Below are 22,549 nucleotides of genomic sequence, written 5' to 3' on the forward strand. Positions count from 1 at the left end.
CAAGACTGTATTCTACTGCAACATCTAAACCACCTACTCCTAACTAAAAACAATGCTTGCTAGAAAGACTCTGGTGTCCTTTCTGCTGCTGCTCTCTTTACCAACAATTTACCTACCTAACCATGTCCATAACCAAACATGTCCCCTGTACTACCTCTGACAGAAACACTAGGCTTCGAGCTAGACTCTCCAACCTCTATGAGCCCAGAACTAATAATGACAAGCAACTCAACCCCCACTCTAGCTACAAAAACAGCTCCCTGTATTTTGAGCAAGCCCCTATTACAACGACATCATCATGTGCTAAATTCAAACAACATACTCTAGCCTCTACGGAACAACCAAACACAACCACAGTATATGGAGTGCTGATTAATGCCAGATCTGTAGTGGCTCATGCCACAGAAATAGCCGATATCCTAACCTCTGATGACCTGGACTTCCTAGCTGTTACGGAATCCTGGCTGCACGAGGCAGCGGGCCCAGCCCTCACACTATATATCCCTGATAATTATCAATTAATCAGAATGGATAGACTTAATGCCAGAGGAGGTGGCTTAGCATTATAGTAAAGACCAACCTCGCCCTAAGACTTTCAACTCCACCCCCACTAACATCATGTGAACTACTAACTGCCAAATTGCCCATATCCCACTGTCGTACCTTAACTAGCTACCTAATATATAGGCCACCAGGACCCATCGGCACTTTCGAACATGACCTGTCCAGCCTCCTAGTAAATAATACTAAAGACTCCTCTCAAATACTCATTCTGGGCGACTTTAACCTAGGATTCAATGAACCAGAGGACAAGCAAACTCATGCAATAGCAACAATGTTCGCTGAACATGGCCTATCACAAAATGTCCTCTCTCCAACTCATGACAAAGGAAGGACTTTAGACTGGGTAGCACCTTGAACTGTCCCACCGCCATTACTAAAATGACCCACCAACCATGGACTGACCACCATCTAATTGACTTCGCCCTAACTTTAGACAAACAAATTGCCAAAGGTAAAACTATGGCACCTCCTCTCCACACTAGAACTAAAAAAATATTACACCTGAAAAACTTTTACCACTACTCCTTCCTGCTATTACTGCTCTCTCAAGTATCTCAGATCCTGATCTACTTGTGGATCTCTACAACAAGACTATGACCAAGGCGACCGACACCATTGTGCCTCTTAAACTACGCAAGAGTAAACAGGCACACCTCAACGCTTGGTTTACCCACCACCTTAAAGAACTTTAAATGCAAAAAGGAAAACTTGAAACTCTATGGCGACACTCGCCTACAGATGAAAACAAATTGCAACTAAAAGGCCTGGCTATCAACTACAAAAGAGAAATTATCCGCACGAAAAAAGATCTCTTCAAATAAAGAATCTCAAATGCCAGCTCCAACACTAAGGAACTGTTTGTGATCCTTCAGGAATTAGAATTACCCATTCCACCACCTGATAACTTACCCAAAGACAATCAATGGTGCACCAGCATCCAAAACGCCTTAGACAACAAAATAACAACTTTGCAAATAAAAATTGGAAAAAAAAAGATTCCTTGCTCTCTACCGAGATCCCAACTACCGCCCCTACGAACGACACACCTGGTGCAGCACCGTTTAAATTCACCAAAGTATCTATTCAAGAAACTGAAAAAATTATCACTTCCCTAAAGCCTTCTAACTGTAAAGGTGACAATTGCCCTGCCCAAATAATTAAGGATCCTGCAAGAGATTTAGCCCCTTTCATCTCTAAACCAATTAATGCTTCATTCTCATCCAAAACTGTCCCAAGCAATAATACTAATAGACTATAGGTCCATTACCACAGCCCCCTTCCTCCTCAAGATAATTGATAGAGTAGCCTATCTTCAAATTCAGAACTATCTTGAGACTAACCAGCTCTTGGGCTCCCGTCAATCTGGATTTAGACTGGTACTGGCCTTCATTGACCTCAAGGCACACATTCACGAGCTTAACAACAAAGGAAACACTGCCATGCTGCTTCTCATTGATCCGTCGGCAGCTTTTGACCTGGTGGACCATGCAGTCTTATGCAAACATCTGGCATCGGCTGTCCACTTCTCGAGCGAAGCCATAGCCTGGGTCCAGTCATTCCTAGACAACAGAACTATGCGAGTTTTATTTACCTTGACATCGGCAGACCCAATTCAGATAACATGTAGAGTGCCACAAGGCTCTTGAGTCTTGCCCACTATGTATAATGTATTTAGCAAGCCCCTGTTTGACAAATTGGACAGACTGGGTGTCACCTACACTAACTACACAGATGACACCAAGATCCTCATTCCCCTTTCGGGCAATTTCGTCTCTGATACGGCCTTAGTAAATGAAATATACATCCTCATTCAGGCATGGATGGCAACTCCTGGCCTCTTCTTGAACGACGATAGAACATAGATCCTGATTCTGGGCTCCGCCGGCAATCTAAAAAAACATGACAATAATTACTCCGCCTTTAACATCAATGGCAACACAATTACAGTAGCCAAAGAAGTGAAGAAGCTAGGCTTCTATCTTGACTCTACGTTAACCTTGCGAAAACAGGTAAATGCGCTGGCTAAATCCACCCCTTATGAACCGGTTCAATAATTATTTGTAACAGTGTATTGTTATTCAATAAACTTATTTCTGAACAAATGATTTACAAAACATTATCTTCATAAAAAGAGAGACAATTCTTTAATTGGTTCCTTCCACATTAGTTTCATGGATCAAGAAGATCAACACAAAAGAAACAAACGATTTTGTAGGTAAATAAACAATTAAAATGGCTGATGCGTTTCGAGAATCCATTCTCTTCTTCTTGAGCCAAATTTAGAACTGAAAAGCAAAATATTGCTTTGTTTAACAATCATCCCTACCAAAAAGGGGAATTAGGTTTCGTCCAATGTATCAAAAAAGTTTGACCAAGCACATAAACCACCCCTATCCCAACAAACCTAAAATGATCTCATTATGAAATGTACAAATCCATTACAGCATTTGACTAGTGAGCGTTCAAGAGAGACTGCAAGTCTATAAGTGAGTATCAATTCAGCATATGCATGGGAGACCCTTCCATAAGGAATACCGGTATGTTAGTGGCTGACCAAAATGTCACTAATATTGTGTCACAAGTGTTCGGCAGTTACAGGATAACCTATGGAATATCACATGTGCATAAAAAGTGCCAAAATCCCTTAAGTCATGCTAAATAGTTAAAGCGGAAGTACAAACTGAGGTACCTTGTTAGTGTTCTGTCTTAGTTCCTTTTCTCAATCAAGGTATTTGTCCCTCTATAGCTTATCTGGCAATCGATGAACACTTTGTCACTTTCTACAGGTTCCTATAAGGCTTAGAGAAATGAAAAAAAATGTATATTCAATCATTTATAAGTGACTACCAGATGCGCCCATCTAGGGAATCAAATTATCTGTAACAATAGTCAATGACTCCTCTTAATGCACTCACCCATGAGTGGGGGATGATCCTTATGACTAACTGTTTGTGTCGATATATCCAGTATGTCCGTGACTTAACATCAATCAAGATGCAGAATGAGCGTGTGAAGGTTGCCTGTAAGACTGGGGTCCGGTATGTCTGGAGAGATGATGTGCCAGATCCACTTTTCCTCCCCCGCACCTTTGAAGAAATTTGAAATTTTAGAACATAGTTTATATCTTTACCATACAACCTTGGCGTGCATCCACATATTCCTCTTCTTTTCTAGGACAATTGTTCAACCACTGGCTTAATACCAGTGTGGCACAAATTGTGGAGTGCACCCACATCACAAAAATATATATTTCTAAGTATGTCTTTCTCACAAATAAATGAAATGACTGAGAAAAATGCATCCATATTAGCTTTTGATGCGGAAGAAGCAAATCGGATTTTGTCTCTAATTAAAGATACTGAAAAGTCTTTACAAATCAAGGTCAGTCCAGACCGTCTAATATTTCAGTTAGAGAAATTAATCAGAAAAGAAATAGCACAAAAATTACGTGCTAGTACCTTGGTAGAATATTATTAATCTAAGAAAATCCCAAGGGGTCTAAGGGTCTATTTGAGACCAACGCTCTACAGTGAGAGTAAAGCATTTGTGGAGAAATGGGACCGCATTTTGAATAAATGTTCCCTTGACTTGATCTTGTTGACGATAGAGGGACTTATCAAAGTCATTAACGTCTATCGACACAGAAATTGTCAATTTGAAAACTCAACTCAATGAATTCAAAACATCTGAAGAGTTGACACAACTCTTGATTGACATTAATGATAAATTGTCAAATTACAAATCAGGTATAGATTCAACGCAAGTTGAGGAAATTCAAAAGAGACACCTTCGACTATTTAAATGATATTGTATACAGCTGGCAAGAATATTATCACCATCGTAACCTCAATAGACAAAAGCACTGTCAACCAGATTCCTCCAATTCAGTGAATGAAAGCAGCTCGAGCAGCATAGGTGAACCGATACAACAAGGAACCACAGGATCGAACAGAGAAAGATCCCAAATACCCAAAGTAACAGAGGATTCATGCTTAACAGATAATCTAGGTGCCATTTCATTACCACCATCACCAAGCGCCAATAACGCGGGAGCTTTTTTAGGACTCATAGACAAGTCAAAAGAAAAATGCGCAGAGGGCAAGGCAACACAAAAAAGAAAGAACAAATAAGTGAAAATATAGTAGTCATTATATCTAATAAGATGCTCACTAGCGGTCAACTTGATATATTGAACCGAGGTTTGTCCTTTATCCCTACAAACAACACAACTCTATTAAAGGAAAAAATTTGTCTACCTAGACTTTTAAGAAAATTGTGACTGAGAATCTTTTTTGACACAGATGAAAACCTTGAGTCCAATGAATCAGGAGGTGAAACGTTAGAAATGAGACCGAAGAGTAACTTTGATCCACAGGCACAAAATTGCATCTTGAACCTCTTTGAGAATGAGGTACTAGCTGACCTAAAACGTATCAACTATAATTTGACAACACTGTGTAATATGAGGAAACACCAATTGGACCATATTGAAGCACTGGCCAAAGAAGACGATTTAACGATAAAACCAGCAGATAAAGGAGGCGCCATTGTGATCATGGATACAGCAAAAAATATACACAGAAATGTTTGGAATTACTGGAGGATGACACCACCTACAATAAACTAGATTGTGGCCCTATCATCAGGATAAGATCAGTCATATAGGAACTAGTGGAGGAAGCATACTCCAATGAATGGATCAGCAGCAAAACCTGCAGATTTCTCATAAATCAACATCCCATTACACCAGTTTTTTATGGACTCCTGAAGATTCATAAACACCAAATCGATCCACCCCTGAGACCCATAGTGGCAGGATCTGATAGCATATTTGACCTCTTGGCTATATATATATATATTGACCGATTGTTACAACCACTTATTCAAGAGATACCAACATACTTGAAGGACACGACAGACTTCCTCAACTGCATCTATGAGATCTCAGCATTAAGCTCAGACTGCGTACTCTTCAGTTTAGATGTGTGCAGCCTATATACCTCTATCCCCCATAGGGAAGGTATAGAAGCAGTAGAGTGGTTACTACTTGAATCACATGCCACAAGAGGAGACCCACAATTTATAATACAATTGTTAAATCTGATACTCAATAAAAACTACTTTAGGTTTCAAGGCAAGTTTTATCTTCAGACAACAGGAACATCAATGGGGTCAGCAATGGCCCCAGTCTATGCCAATACATTCATGTTTAGATTGGAGTGGTTCTTTGTATTAGACAAACCAGAATGGGCAAATAAGATCATCAGGTGGAAACGGTTCATAGATGACATCTTTGCGATATGGTATGGCACATCAGAGGTATTAACAACATTCTTCAATTATTTGAACACAGTACATCAGAGCATCAAGTTCACCATGGAAATAGGAGCTCCCTCTCTCCACTCCTTAGATGTAAGCTTGGAAATCAAGGATAATGTCATCGCCACAAATGTGTATCACAAGCCAACTGATGTTAATAATCTTCTACATTGCACAAGCTTTCACCATAGATCCATGAGAGAAAGTTTACCCTACAGTCAAATCTTAAGGCTCAAGAGGATCATTTCGGACCCTGCAGGTCTCGATACAGAGTGTACCAAACTACTGGAGAAGTTTGAAAAAAGAGGATACCCACCTCCTGTACTAGATGAAGCCAAATCACGATTGTTAAACAAGAGCAAAGAACATCTACTGACAACGAAGATCAAGGAGAAGACAACACCAGTACTCTACATATCAAAGTACTCTAGACAAAGCTTTCAAGTTGGCAGAGCAATTAAGAAACACTGGAGTACTCTATAAAGTGATCCTCTGCTCAAAAGATCATTTCCAAAACCACCCATGATGGCCTTTAAGAGAGGCATGAACCTCAGAGATAAATTGGTTAAAGCAGTGAAGATGCCCAAAGATAGACAATTGTTATTGAGTACTAGGAGGAAGGGCACTTACCCCTGTTTAATTTGCTCCAATTGTAACAATGTAATCAAGGGTGAAACAGTGACACACCCACAGACAGGCAAGAAACATAAACTCAGAGACTTCACTACCTGCAGCTCTGTAGGCGCTATCTATGCCATCAAATGTCCCTGTGGGAAACTTTATGTGGGACAGACTACAAGACAAGTCAAAGACAGAATTAATGAAAATAAATCGAACATCAGGTATAAGAATACTAAATCTCCACTGGCAAAACATTTCACAGAGCACCACCACTCAGTGGCGGCTCTGATTAAATTGCAAAACTTGGAAATAGTAAAAAAAACCTACAGAGGAGGTGATTATAATTCAATCCTCTCCCGCAGAGAAAAATATTGGATTCATCTTCTTGACACCCTTAAACCCAAGGGACTTAATGAGGAATTTTCCTTAAGGTGCTTTATATAGCAGATCAGTAATCACCCGTATTAATACACAACCTACACCTGCACTCATTTACATAAGTGATATTTATCCGCTTGGATGGCAACACAAAATGTTGATAGAATTTCAACAGAGCAAATGGAGGTGGAACACCTGTTAAATCCATTGAAGTCCGGGACTTATTTTACCGGCCCACCCCAACACTTTTGATTGATAATATCCAAGGGGAAATCCTATATATTCACTTAAAAAATCCAAGTTAAATCTATGGTGGAATTTGTGTTATATCAAGAGAAGTCCGGGCTCTGTTTTACCGGCCCACCATTCCATTTGTTTTAAGGCATGGAAAGTTATCTCCAATAATAAGCTTCACATTGTTCTCCTGATATTCTCAACTTGTGGGTACTATTATCAATTCAGCATATACATACCTCCACAACAATTAGTAGTCATACTACACTGAGGCGGCTTTTGCACTAGAAGGCCACGTGAACACCGCTAGAACCGCGGTCATGTATACTTTGAATAAACATGGTTTTCTGCATATCTTATATACTTGGGGTCTCCATATTTTCTTATTTCCTTGTGATATTACTACATCCACGTCCCGTTACACTTTGAATATACAAGGTTCTTTGCGTGTTTAACATGTACCTTGTAAATTTACATCTTTTCGTTTGCTCGTAAATAAATGTAGATAATTATTAAAGATAGTTTTCTATCTATCAGTTGTACACTTTTACCACACATACACTGTCATTTTACCTTCTGATTATCTGCCTTTGCAATTTACACCACTCAATCCTTACCATAGTGAACTATACATTTAGTCCATCCTCTATTTTCATTCCCCGGCTACACTAACATATGGAGGTCTTTCCTGAGAGACCCTTACTGAGTGTTTATGGGCACCTATGGTCACCTAGGCGACCGCCACGCTTTGCTCCGTATTCTTGTCTAAACAGAGCGCGGACTGAATTTCTCGGCAGACCACGTGATCAACAATAGGATTTTGTGCATTTGAGCGCGTCCCGAGATACTACTAGCACACGGAACGTGCATTAACAGAGGTAAGAGTGCTTTTCCAGCCATAAACCCCGCCACAACGAGTATACGCTACATCACGAGATTATAGCCTTGATCTGACCCCTAATTAGGACTCACTCCTTAATTGTTACAGGGAAATCATCTCTCCAGACATACCGGACCCCAGTCTTACAGGGAACCTTCACACGCTCACTCTGCATCTTGATTGATGTTAAATCACGGACATACTGGATATATTGACATGAACAGTTAGTCATAAGGATCATCCCCCACTCATGGGTGAGTGCATTAAGAGGAGTCATTGAATATTGTTACAGATAATTTGATTCCCTAGATGGGCGCATCTGGTAGTCACTTATAAATGATTGAATATACATTTTTTTTCGTTTCTCTAAGCCTTATAGGAACCTGTAGAAAGTGACAAAGTGTTCATCGATTGCCAGATAAGCTATAGAGGGACAATTACCTTGATTGAGAACAGGAACTAAGACAGAACACTAACAAGGTACCTCAGTTTGTACTTCCGCTTTAACTATTTAGCATGACTGAAGGGATTTTGGCACTTTGATGCCACATGTGATATTCCATAGGTTATCCTGTAACTGCCAAACACTTGTGACACAATATTAGTGGCATTTTGGTCATCCACTAACATACTGGTATTCCTTATGGAAGGGTCTCCCATGCATATGCTGAATTGATACTCACTAATAGACTTCCACTCTCTCTTGAACGCTCACTAGTCAAATGCTGTAATGGATTTGTACATTTCATAATGAGATCATTTTAGGTTTGTAGGGATAGGGGTGGCTTATGTGCTTGGTCAAACTTTTTTGATACATTGGACAAAGCCTAATTCCCCTTTATGGTAGGTATGATTGTTAAACAAAACAATTTTTTGCTTTTCAGTTCTAAATTTGGCTCAAGAAGAAGAGAATGGATTCTCGAAACGCGTCAGCTATTTTAATTTTTTATTTACCTACAAAATCCTTTGTTTCTTTGTGTTGATCTTCTTGATCCATGAAACTAATGTGAAAGGAACCAATTAAAGAATTGTCTCCCTTTTTATGAAGATAATATTTTGTAAATCATTTGTTCAGAATTAAGTTTATTGAATAACAATACACTGTTACAAATAATTATTGAACCGGTTCATATACGGTCTACCTATAGAGTGCAGGGGACGGGAGGGCTCCAGATTTTGGACCTTCTTCTTCTCTTTACACAATTGTAGTAGTGGACCTGTGCCAGATCCACTTTCCTCCCCCGCACCTTTGAAGAAATTTAAAATTTTAGAACATAGTTTATCTCTTTACCATACAACCTTGGAGTGCATCCACATATCCCTCTTTTTTTCATCCACCGCTTATACCTGCAAACTTATTAGATTATGCAGGCCATTCCTAACACACGCTAGCTGCATTCCCCTAGCTAATGCCTAATATTATCCAAACTCGACCATTGCAACGCCCTATATCTGGGAGCCAATAAATACATCACTAATAAAATCCAGACACTGCAAAACAATGCCCTTAGAACGGCCTTTAACCTACCAACTAGAGAACATGTATCTAACACGAGAGGAGGCCATCACTGGCTTAAAATTAGCAATAGGATTCTCTTGAAAACAGTCTTGCTAACGTTCAAATGTCTGAATAACATAGCCCCACCCTATCTCATGGAACGAATAGTCAGAAGAACATCAACTCGCCCCTCTAGAGTGGCTAACTCCCACTGGCTGCAAGTACCTAGGTTCAAACAGGTGGTAACAGTTTTCCGGTAAAAGCTGCCCAGTACTGGAATGCACTACCTATTAACCTCAGAATAGATCAGTCATACTACAGTTTCAGACGCAAGACTCTGAACTGGCTACGATCCAACAACCAGTATGACTAACATTCCGGCACAAGCCTTGGAATTTGCATCCGTCTGAACCTCTGTATTTAGCTCCCGATTGTATCTTACGCTGACTCTGCAACTTTGTATACATGAATGTTACTTGACTACCCAATTACACAATGTATGTAATGCATCCTACCTGTACTTAACTATGTATCTAAGCTATAAGTACTACATCTTCTCTGTTAATATGTATATATGAACTTCCACTTGATACCTGTTTATATAATATATGAAATGTACCCTACCTTACCTGTACTTAACTATGTAACTAAGCCATAAGTATCCTTCATATTTAGTTGCGCCAAGTTACCTAAGGGTTCGGTGTGGCCTATAAATTAATAAACAAACAAACAAGATACCCCTTCAAGTATTGGTCGAGGTACTGACCCATGTGTGGCCAGTATGCAACCTCTTGCAAGATTTCCAAAGTAGTATGGATCCCCCGATGACCGACTTTGGCCACGTCATGGGTGTAACTTAACATCAGGCTTCGGAATGAGGTAGGTACCACCCACTGGTCACATCAGAGATGGATCTCCATACCAACAAACCGTCTTGGATTCAGAACATTTTGAGAAACTTCATCAACACCCGGATATCCCCTTTCCCGATGTAGTTTCGGTCAGAGGAAAATTCACAGGGACTTCAATGTGTTGATAACATTTTCCAATAATCGGATCCCCCTTTTGTGCCATAATCCAATCAGCATCTAGGGTCTCCTTACTCCACTGGGCAGTTGAGAGTTAATTTTAGGAAAGTGTTTGGGACCTGGTGACCACAGAGACCTGGATTTCCCCCAACAGGGACTCCATTTCTATGAGATGCCCATGGACGGCTCTGGTTTAGACCAACTGGTAATTTCCGGTTTGTCTGGTCCCTCTATTCTGGAATAACCCTTGATCTCCTTCCAGTAGATGGGTCATCTCATTAGAGGTGACCAGATCATGAATGGATTGTATAAGTTTGCCATGCTTGAGTGGTTTGTTGTTTGCACACAGCATGCCTAGGGTTTTCCAATTCATCAGGTGCTCCATGAATGTGCTATATTCCTGATATAATCTGAATTGGTGATTATGACCAGTTTGTGGAGTCAGTGTTGCACGGCAGTGAGGATGGCCTGATGAACCACCATCAACTCCACCACCTGACTAGTTTGGGGACCGTTCTTGTACCCAGAGGATGGCTCCAGGGCATCAATAGCCCAGGCATTCCCAATGCCAGCCACTAGTTTCTTTTCCCTGTTATCAACATGGTACGAGGACCGGTCCACATAAACTGTGGGCATCCCCTGGCACGTGTCTTCCTCTTAGATTTTGTGCGGGGAAATCAGGTACGCCTTCATGTTGTCTTGGGTATCTTTCGTCCTTGAGACAGTTTTCTCGAGAACAATCATGCAAGTCAGCCAAACCTTGCACGAGGGGACTCTTCTTATTTTGGCCATATCTGACGTCCACAGGAAAGCCTTGCATGGACAGAATCCAGGAAGTAATTCTGGAATTACTCACGTTCCCCGCCCTGTCACTTTGAGGATATTGTAAAGGCTGGTGGGGAGTCTCAACAATTATGTGCTACCACAAGATGAACGGGCGGTAATTTTTCAATGCCCACACCGTTGCCAGGAGTGCCTTCTCACAATCATTGCATGTTTCCTCCACGGAGGACAAAGTCTTAATCGCATAGGAGGTGACTTTGTTGGCCTTGTCGTGTTTCTGGTATAATATTGCTGTTAAGTATTTGAGAACCCCGTCTCCAAGAAGAACTCCTTGTTTTTGACAGGGTAAGCTAGACAAGGTGCTTGTGAAAATCTTCTCTTCGGTTGTTTCACTGCCTCGGCTTGCTCTGGGCCCCACTCCCACATGACCCCAGCATTTAATAAATGGAGCAAGGGTCTCATGACCTCTGCGTAGTCCTCTAAGAATTTTCTACTGTAATGAGTCATCCAAGAAGGCTTCTTAGTTCATACAGTGTCGTGGGGTCCTTTTTCGTCTAGGGATTGAGTCTCTCATGGGCGAGTTCATGCCCTAGGAAATTCACGCGGGTCTTACACCACTGAGCCTTCTAGAAGTTTCGCTCCGGCTTCCTTCAACTAGGTCAGAACATAGCGGATTTCCGCTCTATGATCCTCCAGGGTTGAGCCTTTAATTAGAACATCATCATCATCTACATAGGCCAGGTTTCCCCTTTCATCCAAGTCGGGCATGGCCTTGTGCAGAAAAATGTTAAATCCATTGCCAGAGTTAATACATCCAAAGGGGGTTGGGTCCAAGTGTACTGCTGCCCCCCAAAGGTAAAGTCCAGCTTGTACTCGTCTTCCCTACTCACAGGTACTGTCCAGTATCCATTGGTCAGGTCAATGGCAGTATACATCTTTGACCCATGGATCTGGGCCAGTCAATGATCAATGTAGGGAAGAGGCCAATGGGACATGTGGACCCATTTGTTTAACTCCCTAAGGTCTGCGCATAGTCTCCATTGGCCATTGGGTCTTAGTATTCCCAGTACCAGATTATTAAAGGTACTGTGGACTGGACGAATTATCTTGCGGGACTCTAAGTTCTTTATGATCTCCGTGTGTGACTCCATAGACGCGAGAGGCAATGATATTGCTTCACGAATACGGGAGCCATCCCAGCGTCAGAGGGAATGAATGTAGAATGTATCTCGGTGAGACCACAGTCCTATGAGTCCATGGCAAAGATTTCTTGAAAATCCAGAAACACCTTTTTCAGCTTCTGCTTTTGTTCCTCGGTCTCACAGGCATCAGCGAGGTTGATTTGTTCCTCAACCAACAGCCTGAAGCCTGGAAATACCTTGGGTTTTGCAATTTCCCCAGTATCCTCCAGCTGCGTGGAGAGATCTCTTGTTATGGTGTTGGCCTGGACAGGAGGTTTCAAATAGGAGAGGCAGTCATTATTGACCTGAAATACCACCTCACCCTTCTTGATGTCACAGGTCACCTCGTCCCTCTCCCACCCCCCATAAGGGCAGGAAAAGTACACCAAGAAATTCCCCCATTGCCGTGTTAATTTTTTTTCTGAAGGTAAGTGATTGTCACAATCATAGCAGTCATTGGGGATCCGTCCCCTGATTTAATTCCCTAGGTCAATGGAGAAATGTTGGGCATCAACTGCCATTCCAATGAAGGTGCTGCACCCAGGGTGATACTCCTAGGGTCACTGTTATCCATCAATATTCAACTGGTGTCGTTTTCTAGGTCAACTAATGGTGTTGGGTTCAAGTACAACCCCTGCTGTTGGAGGTGATCATTTAAATTTACATAAGCGTCCGGGTTTTGGAGTTTCTGTCCTCTCTTAATTTTTAGGGGGATGGTGAACTGTCGGACTAGTCCTGGTGTGGTGACCTCTTCTCCAGTTTGAACTTCAGCTGCATACAGCAGCAATTGAGTTGACCAAAATGCTTTTTCCGCATTGTCAAAGCCCATGGGGTTAACCCCCAGTCGGGAACAGACTTTGTAATTAAGTTCACATTCATTGTGAATTGATTGAGGATGTCACTGCTTAAGTAGAAGTCAGAGGGGACATCTCACACAACCCAACAATTATGCTCTATGCTTTTATCACCAATGGAAATTTTTAGCAGCACCTGCTAGGCAGGGGATGTTTGGATTTGGGAGTTTCTAGGCCCATTTCCCATTTATCCATCACCTTAAATGTGGGAATGGACTGATCTTTTGGGAGTTTCCTGAATAACCCTTCACTGATGAAGCTTTTACCATTATTCAGGCATATTCTGGCAAGAACAGGCTCCACCCTCATTTACCTGAATGGGGAAGAACAGCTGTTCACTCCTTTTCTGAATATCATCAAGCTTTGAGCTGGTTTTTCCATCACCTTCTATCCTGGGTTTTGGATTTTCTTCAAATTGTGGATCAGTATACAATTTCAGGGTATTTCCTTCCAATGTGGAATGCCACTAAAAACTGTGAGGAAGGTTGATTTTCAAAAAGGGACAAGGGATCCCCTCACCAGTTTGTTCTCCTACAGAGATTAGTTATATCGGGGACTTTATTGTTCCTAAAGTGGAATTCAATTTGGTCAAACCACTGCTCAACCATATGGCATGTGCCATTTAGACTGAGGCTCTGTTTTAGTTTTATTGGCCGGTTAGTCTTGGTCCAGTGGACCTTGTTCACACAGTCTATTAGGGGTGACAACCTGCAAAGGAGGTCAATTCCTAGGAGAAAAGGTGTGCCCTTTGGAGTGATGACTATGACCGAGTGTCTCACTCTATGTCACCCAATTTTCATCTCCAGATCCGCAGTCCCCTTAATGGGAATATCATTTCCGGCAAAGTTATGGAGTTGTCCAGGAAGAGGTGTTAGGGGAACTTGGTGGCTCTGCCCCCTTTCTGAATTGATTTGATCAATTGCCTTTTTGGATTGAAGGGGGCTTGGGATCCTGGATCCACCAGTGCTCACAATGCACACTGACCTTGTACACTGACGGGGGCATGACACTTGCCTTCTTTCTCCTCCAGAGGGGTAAAGGAAATGTGTATTTTGGGCCAGCTGGGTGGTTAATTTCTTTATTTTGAACTCCAACACTGTGTGATTTGGGGCAGTTTTCTGTATCGGAGTCCGTGAATCTGTAAAGAAAATTTGGCGTCCTGAGATTTGGGGGATTTGGGAATCCCTTTTTCCCTTGATTCTGTGCTGTCCCCCTTTTCCTGGAGCACAATCAGTCACTTGAACTGGTTTGGGGGGAGGACAACTGATTTATTTCTGAGTCCTCGGGATGACCTCTTTGGGGTTGAGGAATTGATGGTTCTGGGTCAGTCCCCATGCTTACCCAGTCTAAGCTAGGGTCTGTTGGGACCCATTTTACTTTTGGAGGAATGCCCCCGTCCTTGAAAGAGAAGACTTTCTTCCCTGAATCCTCCGGGGATTCTTCCCCTTCAAACTGCAGGATGCAGACTTCCTCCACAAAATGTTTTTTTTTCGTCCCTTGGTTTCTCCTACTTACCCTCTGTTCCCTATGTTGCAGCTTTTGGGGGGTGGGAGATTTGGGTTTAGGTTCAGAGGTTTCTAGGTGTTTTTCATGGCTGAAGAAGGAAGCTTCCTCTAGGGCTGTGCATCCGCTTACCCCCGGGCCTCCTCCTCTGGAACCTGTTGGTTGTCTCCCCGTCATTGCTCCTGGGTGCCAGAGACTGGGTTTGAGCTGTTGTTGGAAGCCATGTACATTTGAGGGCTCTGCTGAGACCTGAACATGCAACTTGGGTCTTGGGTTAAGCTTTGGACGTGGCGCTTCAGTTGTGACATTCTCTCGGGTTGATATGGGGGTCTAGGATCAAACCTTTGCTGTTCTTTACTGTCCCTTCTCCCAGAGTGGCTTGGGTATGATATGTTATGATATGATAGGTTATTTATAACATGCTTACTACCCAGAGGTTTCTAAACATGGACCCAGGGATGAAACCTGTGTTTCTCCTTGTCATCTGGCTTTCAAGGCAAGCATGTTGCCCTTGAGCTATCCTCCCGAGAGGGTTTTGAGGGTTTCCCTGGTAGCACTCCATTCTTGGTCTCCCTTCTCCCTGATTTGGCGGTCTAAGCTCCTGAAAGCGGGAAAAGAGAGTAGGTTTGTTATGAAGGGTTTGGAGGGTACCTAGGTAAGAAACTTAAACTGGATGGTTGAAGTTTACTGCCCTCCTGAGAGAAGTTTTGTTGGAAGCTTGGAGGGAAATTTGGAGGAACGTTTCCTGGGGCTGTACTTAACTGATTGGATCCCCCTCTCATCCGGGGGAGTACATATGTACCCCAAGATGGGTCTGTTTCCCTTATACCTTGGGCTAATGTAGGATTTTCTCTGCCTCTCGTTGCATTTGTTAGAGGGAGGGGTATTTTTAGACCCCCCCATTTCTAGGTCCAAAATGGGGGTATTCTTTACCTCTGCCACCTTAGCAGCAGCGGGGGTGTTGGCTGGTTTGGGATTTTTGGGAGGTTTTTGTTTTCCCTGTCTTTTGGACTTTGTAGATCTGGGTAGCCTGTTCTATTACCAACCCAGGGTCTTTTGTGGAAGTTCCTAACAAGTTATGTTATGATGTACTTATGGAGGGCATGAAAATAAATACTAATAAACTCCCTACTATTTGTGCACACCCGTCTAGAGGTTTGGGCAAATGCATGCTTCAATTCTTGCGCAAACTCTCTTGGTGCCTGATCCTCACTGCACTGCAGGTTGTAGGCCGCCTTGCGAGCCTCCTAGGGGTTCCAGTGCACAGAGAAGTGTTTCAAAATGGCCACCTTGTAGGTAGACCATCTTGAATGATTTTGATCCTCCAGCCCAGCAAAAAAGCTGGAGTATTCTCGGGAGAATGTCAACTTGACAAACTCCGTGGAATTATGGTGATTTGTGATGCCAAATGATATCATCATCTGGTCATTCAGCTCCAGATGCTTCCACTCTGAGTACTTGGCATTTTTGTGGTGCAGAGTCATGAATCCTCTGATGGCTTTTGTTTGTCGAATGGGGTCTTTTAGCAGAGATCTCTTTTGTTTGACAGCCTTCTTTATTCGCTGCACCTGAGTCCATTCGCCCTCAGACTCAGAGCTGCTGCTATTTGTGGTCCCGTCCCTATCCTCTAGGCGCTCCCAGATTCTTTGAGACTGGGAGTCTCTCCCAGAATTAAAGGGTCTAGTCTCTTCTCCCCTTCTGGATTGTGTGGCTCTCTGGTTCACTTCCCTTGGCTACCATTTTCGCACATGGGAGTACTCATCCGACTCCTCCCTTCTTCCGTGGTTGGTGAAGAACTCCACTCACCTCCCTGAATGGGTGGAGGTTTTCAGGATGCTCTTTTGGGGCCTAAACTCTGACTCTTCTTGATCTGCAAAGTGGACCAGATGGTCCATTTGTAACTTATGTCTCTGCCAATCTAACTCCCTGATCTTCTCTACATAGGAGTCCTCCTGGTCAGATATATTTGCCAAACTATTTTTAAACCCAAGCAATGATCAATCTCTGATGGGGGCTGGCCTTCCGGCTCAGTCATGCTAGGCCTAATTGAGTCTAACAGTCTCATATTCCCCTGTTCTTCTGAACTCATAGGTACAACGTTAGCAGCGCCTTGTGCATGCAAGGTGGTGGGTCGGCTTGAGGCCCCTGCTGCAGAGGACATCACACCATGATCAGGGGTGCCCTTCGATTTCCTGGCTGTTCGGTGTTCCTCAAGGCCTGATTAAATCTAGCTTGTTCTTTTTCTAATGTCTCTAATAGATCTTTCTCTACCTCAATTTCTTGGTAGGGCAGAGGCCTGAGCTTTGTAATCTGCTACCAGGGTTTGACTGGCTTCTATGACCTCACCTCGTGTTACTACATGGCGCTGCAGTCCCTTATTCTCCTCTCAAAGGGCGTCATTTTTTGTGTGAATTCTGCATTGAATGGGAATGTCCGGACTAATCTCCTCACTCTGTGCATTTCTAATCTGGGTTGTTTGCTCTAGGTCAATTCTATTTGTCTTCTATGTACTATTAATTTTTCATTTTGTGCTTTTATGTCAGTCAGTTCCTGAAAACATGACTTGTCTTTCTCCAGGTCGGCCTTCAACTCGCACACTTCCTGGCATAGGGCATCTTTTTCCTGACACAGCATGATATTCCGTTCACTGAGGTGATGTCTTTTCTGTTTCATATCGCTCAACTTCTGGTGCTCCTGGTCAAAATCCACTTAGGAATGGACCTCTTAAATAATCAACTGGTTATTCTCCTCCTCCAATTGTTGATCTGCTTTTGAAAAGCCCACATGTCCTCTAAGCAGGCACTATTGTACGTCACTTGCTGACTGATTTTTAATTGACTCTCTTTCAGGTTCTGAACCCCTTTGTGGCACACATCTTTCAGTGCAGTGAATTGGTATTCTCTCTCTGAATTAATTGTTGTTGCTGTGCTGCCAACTCATCCTTTAGCTGATGAATGATTGTTCCAATTCTAACTCAGAACTTTGGCCCTGTAGCACTTTCTCCTCTGCTTGCCTTATATCTCTATGTGCTTGTTCCAATAACTCAGATTGATTTTGCCCCGAGGCTACACTCTCCTGATACCTTTCTGCATGATCATCATGTGGAAGTAACTTTAGTTTGGTGATCTTTGGTGGTCTGCGTCATGTAAAAATCCGTCAGGGCTTGAGGTAACAGGCCACTGTCTTGCCACACATCCATATCTATAGAGGTCACCTGTTACATCATACTAGATTGCCATGCTTAATATCCCTGTTCAGCCCATACCCCTTTAATTAACAATTTGGACAGAATGTGCTTTATAGCCATGTTACTTTCTACGGTGCTCATTGTGAAAAGTGTTCTGCACCTGATGGGTTATCTATACAAGGGCAAAATCTCACCCTGCTCCTGCCTAGTTTATACTCACAATATTTTATTTTAGACACACCACCCTGACACCCAAGGTATAAGTTTGACTGGCACATTCACAATGTAACACAGCTTACTATCCGCCAAGTGTAACAATACCTTCAATGGGCTGGTCTGCTGTCAGGGGTAAAAACTCTTCCCTAATCCCGGATGAGCCCCCAAGTTTATTGCGATATATTATGCAGCACAAGCAAGTCGAGGATCTCTTTCATCAGTAATGAATGTGGCGCATAATAAAACCACTTTTTCTTATTTTTACAACCAGATTTGCTCTTAAGGAGGCCTCCAAACCATCTCACACCCGACCTCCATCAGCACCCCTTATCACAATAGACCAGGAACCAGGCCGGTGGGTTGCCAATTAATGTTTTATTAATTCATGATTTAATGGAACATTTAATAAACAGTTACAATGACCACCAGGGGGCGGCAACACAAACTTCAGAGTATTCTTAGTCAAATGGCACACTATGACAACTCAAACGTGGATGGCACACGGATTTGCTTTACTGATTTCACCACTACAATCAACGGTTCAAAACACCATGTAAATGAATGAAACCCACAGGAAAGTGCATGCACACCCAAAAGATTCTTCAGTCGCAGCAATCCTCATCCCCCCGTCCCACAGATCTCCACTAGGCTGGTCAGCTTGGGATGGAAGACAATGGCAAGGACTGGGAATACCCGGTTAAAATCTGATTTTAAATGGGGTTTTCTGAAACACTAGGGAGGCAGCAATGAATGGGACAGTTTGTTTTTCTACACCAAGTAAAATGGGTTTTCACTTGATTAGGACAACTGCTATGAGACAGCACACAAGAGCTCTTTGTGCTGCTTAGACTAGAAGGCAAATAGGGCTTTAGAACAAACCATCCAGCACACAATAGGAAACTTGATTTTAGTATGTGCAATTGTAAATCCGTTATCAAAATATAGTAGGGGAAGAGGGATAGACTAGGAAAAATGGTTTTAGACAGGTTAATCGAAATTTCCAGGAAAACGAAAATGCAAATTACACTTGTTTGTACTATGGCTGCAAATGGCAGACACACTTTAAGCAATGGGGAACTTGCATAGGAAAATTGGTTTTCAGTTAAAATGGCAGAGGCACATAATATGTAGGCATTGGGCAAAGGGATTACTCAAAATAGGAAAAACGGTTTGGGTTTAAAATGATAGATGCAAGTAGAAATTTGTTTTGGAAATACACCTTTTAAACACACAGACAAATTCGTTTTTAGTGTGCAATGAATTTGCTTCTTAGGGGAAACACTTTAATATTATAATGACACACAAGACACTTTCAAGAGCTAGTTAGTTTTGCATTCTAACTCTCATTCGCGTGAAATAATGTGGGAATTAATTGATTTACTGAAAGAATAGAATATACTAGGGATCTATACAAGCAACTGGAGATTCTTTGAATTGGAAATGATGGAAATGCACAGGCAAACAAAGGATTTTCAATGGAAACAATTACTATAATGCACAGACAAAAAATGAAATATTTTTCAATCGGAAAATGAATGAATGACACAAACACAAGGGATTTTCTCTGAGAACAATTACCACAAAGTATGGACAAGTGAAATATCTTTCAATAGGAAAATGACTGATTACACAAACAAAGAAGATAGGGGGGCTTTTCCATGGGGGAATCGCTGTGGTAACGGTGAATAATGTAGGGATTATTTAATCTATTGCTGGGGATGCCTACACTTACAAGAGATGGCTGAATGGTGCACCAAGGATCATCATGGCCTCACTGCTGGGACAGCCAGGGGCCAGTCAAGGATATTCTCTATCCCAAGTCGGCTACTCCAGCTCCTGGCTTCACTCCAAGATGTAGGCCCAACTCTGCATGGATGGTTCCAAATTTGGTCAGCTGCACACCTCGAGATCTGGTAGGCACAGTTTTCATTTGAGGCGGAGTGACCTATTTATAAGTGAAGTGACATCACTGATTTGTCATAGTTCTCACAGAATAGATAGGGCAGTGTTCAAGGGTTCCCTCTCATCTGTGTGCTGATAGATCCAGAGAATGTGGGCGTGTTTTGTGAAGCCAACAGAGGATACCCCATCCATCATCTAACTTGGACAAGGGGCTGGGCCTGGTTTTTGCACATGGAAATCTCACTGTATGACAAATGTCATTTCTCATCATATTATGACACATATGTCAGCATTTTTGAATTCTCAATTGTTCAGGCAATAGCATAACCCTTCTCTGATTTCTGTGTGACCTATTGATGCGAAGCTAAAACATTTTCTCCCAAACTATATTAATGAGGAATCTGGAATTCGGTGGGCTGAATATTGATCACATTTTCCATATTGCCTCACATTTTTATTACCCCCACACCAATGCAAAGATCACAATACATTTTTTCCTCATAACATGTTGTATGGGGTGTCACAAACATTGTTTTTGGCTCATAAGAAACAGTTCACTAACAGCGTTTCAGATTTCATGATTAGTGTACGATTAATATTTCCTGAGTTATCCCTTAAACAACATATCTCTCATTTTGTGCAATGGGTATGAAACTACTCCGGACTCCACCTCCACCCTTGGAAGAGATCTGGTTTTAGCTCTGACATCAAGAGGGAGGCTTTTGTTTAGATTAGCCCATATCTTCAAAGGCTGATGGCCAGTTGTTTTGACGGCCTAAGTGGTTTTAGTCATAAAACTTGGGGAGCAGGAGAATTCCTCAACTCGTCCCCCTGACAACGGAGCTTGGAATCTAGTTTCACTCTTGGAGGATTCACCGCAAGGAAATGGAACTATGATTGTGGCCCAGCTTGGCTGTCGAAATTTTACATTTAAATCAACTCTTAGAATTGCACACTTTCACATGTAAAACCCTTGCACAGAGGTTACCTACAAAACAGTGATTACTGAAGGGGAACATAATATATATTTAAAGACTTTAGCTGTACATGTGAAAGTTAAAAGTATCCCTTTAAGGCAAAACTAAAATGTCCTTTGTCACTTTGAGCCGTGAATGGCTTCCATTCTGCTGAAACTCAAAATCTCCATGATTGTGGGCCTCATTACATGGAAGGCGGAGGACCAAGGTGCTATTAGCACCTTGATCCATGCCGGTAAAATACCGGCACCGCCTTGGTGGAAGGGGGAATTACCGGCCCATTCCAAGGTTGGCGGGCGGTAATTCCCCCTTCCACCACTGCCCTTCCCCATTCCCATTTTTGCCCCATAGGGCATAATGGGAATGGGGAAGGTGCTAATTACGCCACCGCAATTTTGCAGTGCCGTAATTAGCACAAAGGTCCCTTAGCGGGTTGGTTTTTAACGCCTGCAAAAAGCAGGCGTTAAACTACCAACCCCCTAAGGGACCTTGTAGTAAGGCGGTAATGGTTAACGGCCACCGTTACCATTAACGGTCACCGTTAACCATTACCACTTTCCGTGTAATGAGGCCCTGTGTCTTCTCGTGATGGGTTCATGATGGACAGAACTTACAATTCCTTTATTACACTTTTGCACACATTTAATATAAAGGGAAAAACTGATTTTTGCATGCAATGGTTTCTGTCATAGTGAAAAGCTCAATTCTGCTGTGCAGACTTGCACACAATCTGGTCATTTTTATTTGCATACTGGATGCTGCCATTTCTGACAATATGGCCTTAGCCGACCCCCGGAGGTTACTTGGGAGCCCTGGAATAGGAGGTGCTGTCAGAGGAGCGGCATCTCTGATAGCAGTGGAAGCTTCGCTGAGGCTGCGAGAGGAGGCGGACTGCCTGGTCTTTGCTGTTTCGTCGCCCCTGGTGGGCACTTCCCAGGTTTTTGCTGCCCGCGCTGTGCTTTTCCTGGCCGGGTGGCCCACTCTTTTGGCCCCTCCTTTGCCGGTGGAGCTCCGGGGACTTTGAACGGTGGCTTCCTCCCCCGGCCGGCTTGGGAGGCTGGCGGTCTTCTTCTGTCCTCCAGTGCGGGGGAAGCTGAGCACTGGTAATCTTGGTCTGCTGGTGTCCAGACTGCTGTGGGGGCAGTGGAGCCCGCGGCTGGCTGCTGGGTGGTCCTGTTGGTTGGCTATGGCAGAAGGCATCAACCCCGATGTAATTGCAGTGAGGAGTGACGGGCCTGCACTTATACCTACACCTGGCAAAGAGGTTCGTGACTTGGTCCCCCCTTTTTTTTCTCCCCTGACCTGAGCTGCCATCTGAGGAAAGAGGCGGGGAGCCCAACCCCTACAGCCGGACCTGTGGAAAGTGGTGTGGTCCTTACTGGGAACAAGAACTGTGGATTTTACCCTTACTTGAGACTTGTGTT

This window comes from Ambystoma mexicanum, chromosome 13, assembly GCF_040938575.1.
Source record: "Ambystoma mexicanum isolate Mex_15411 chromosome 13, UKY_AmexF1_1, whole genome shotgun sequence".
In the NCBI taxonomy this organism is placed as follows: Eukaryota; Metazoa; Chordata; class Amphibia; order Caudata; family Ambystomatidae; genus Ambystoma; species Ambystoma mexicanum.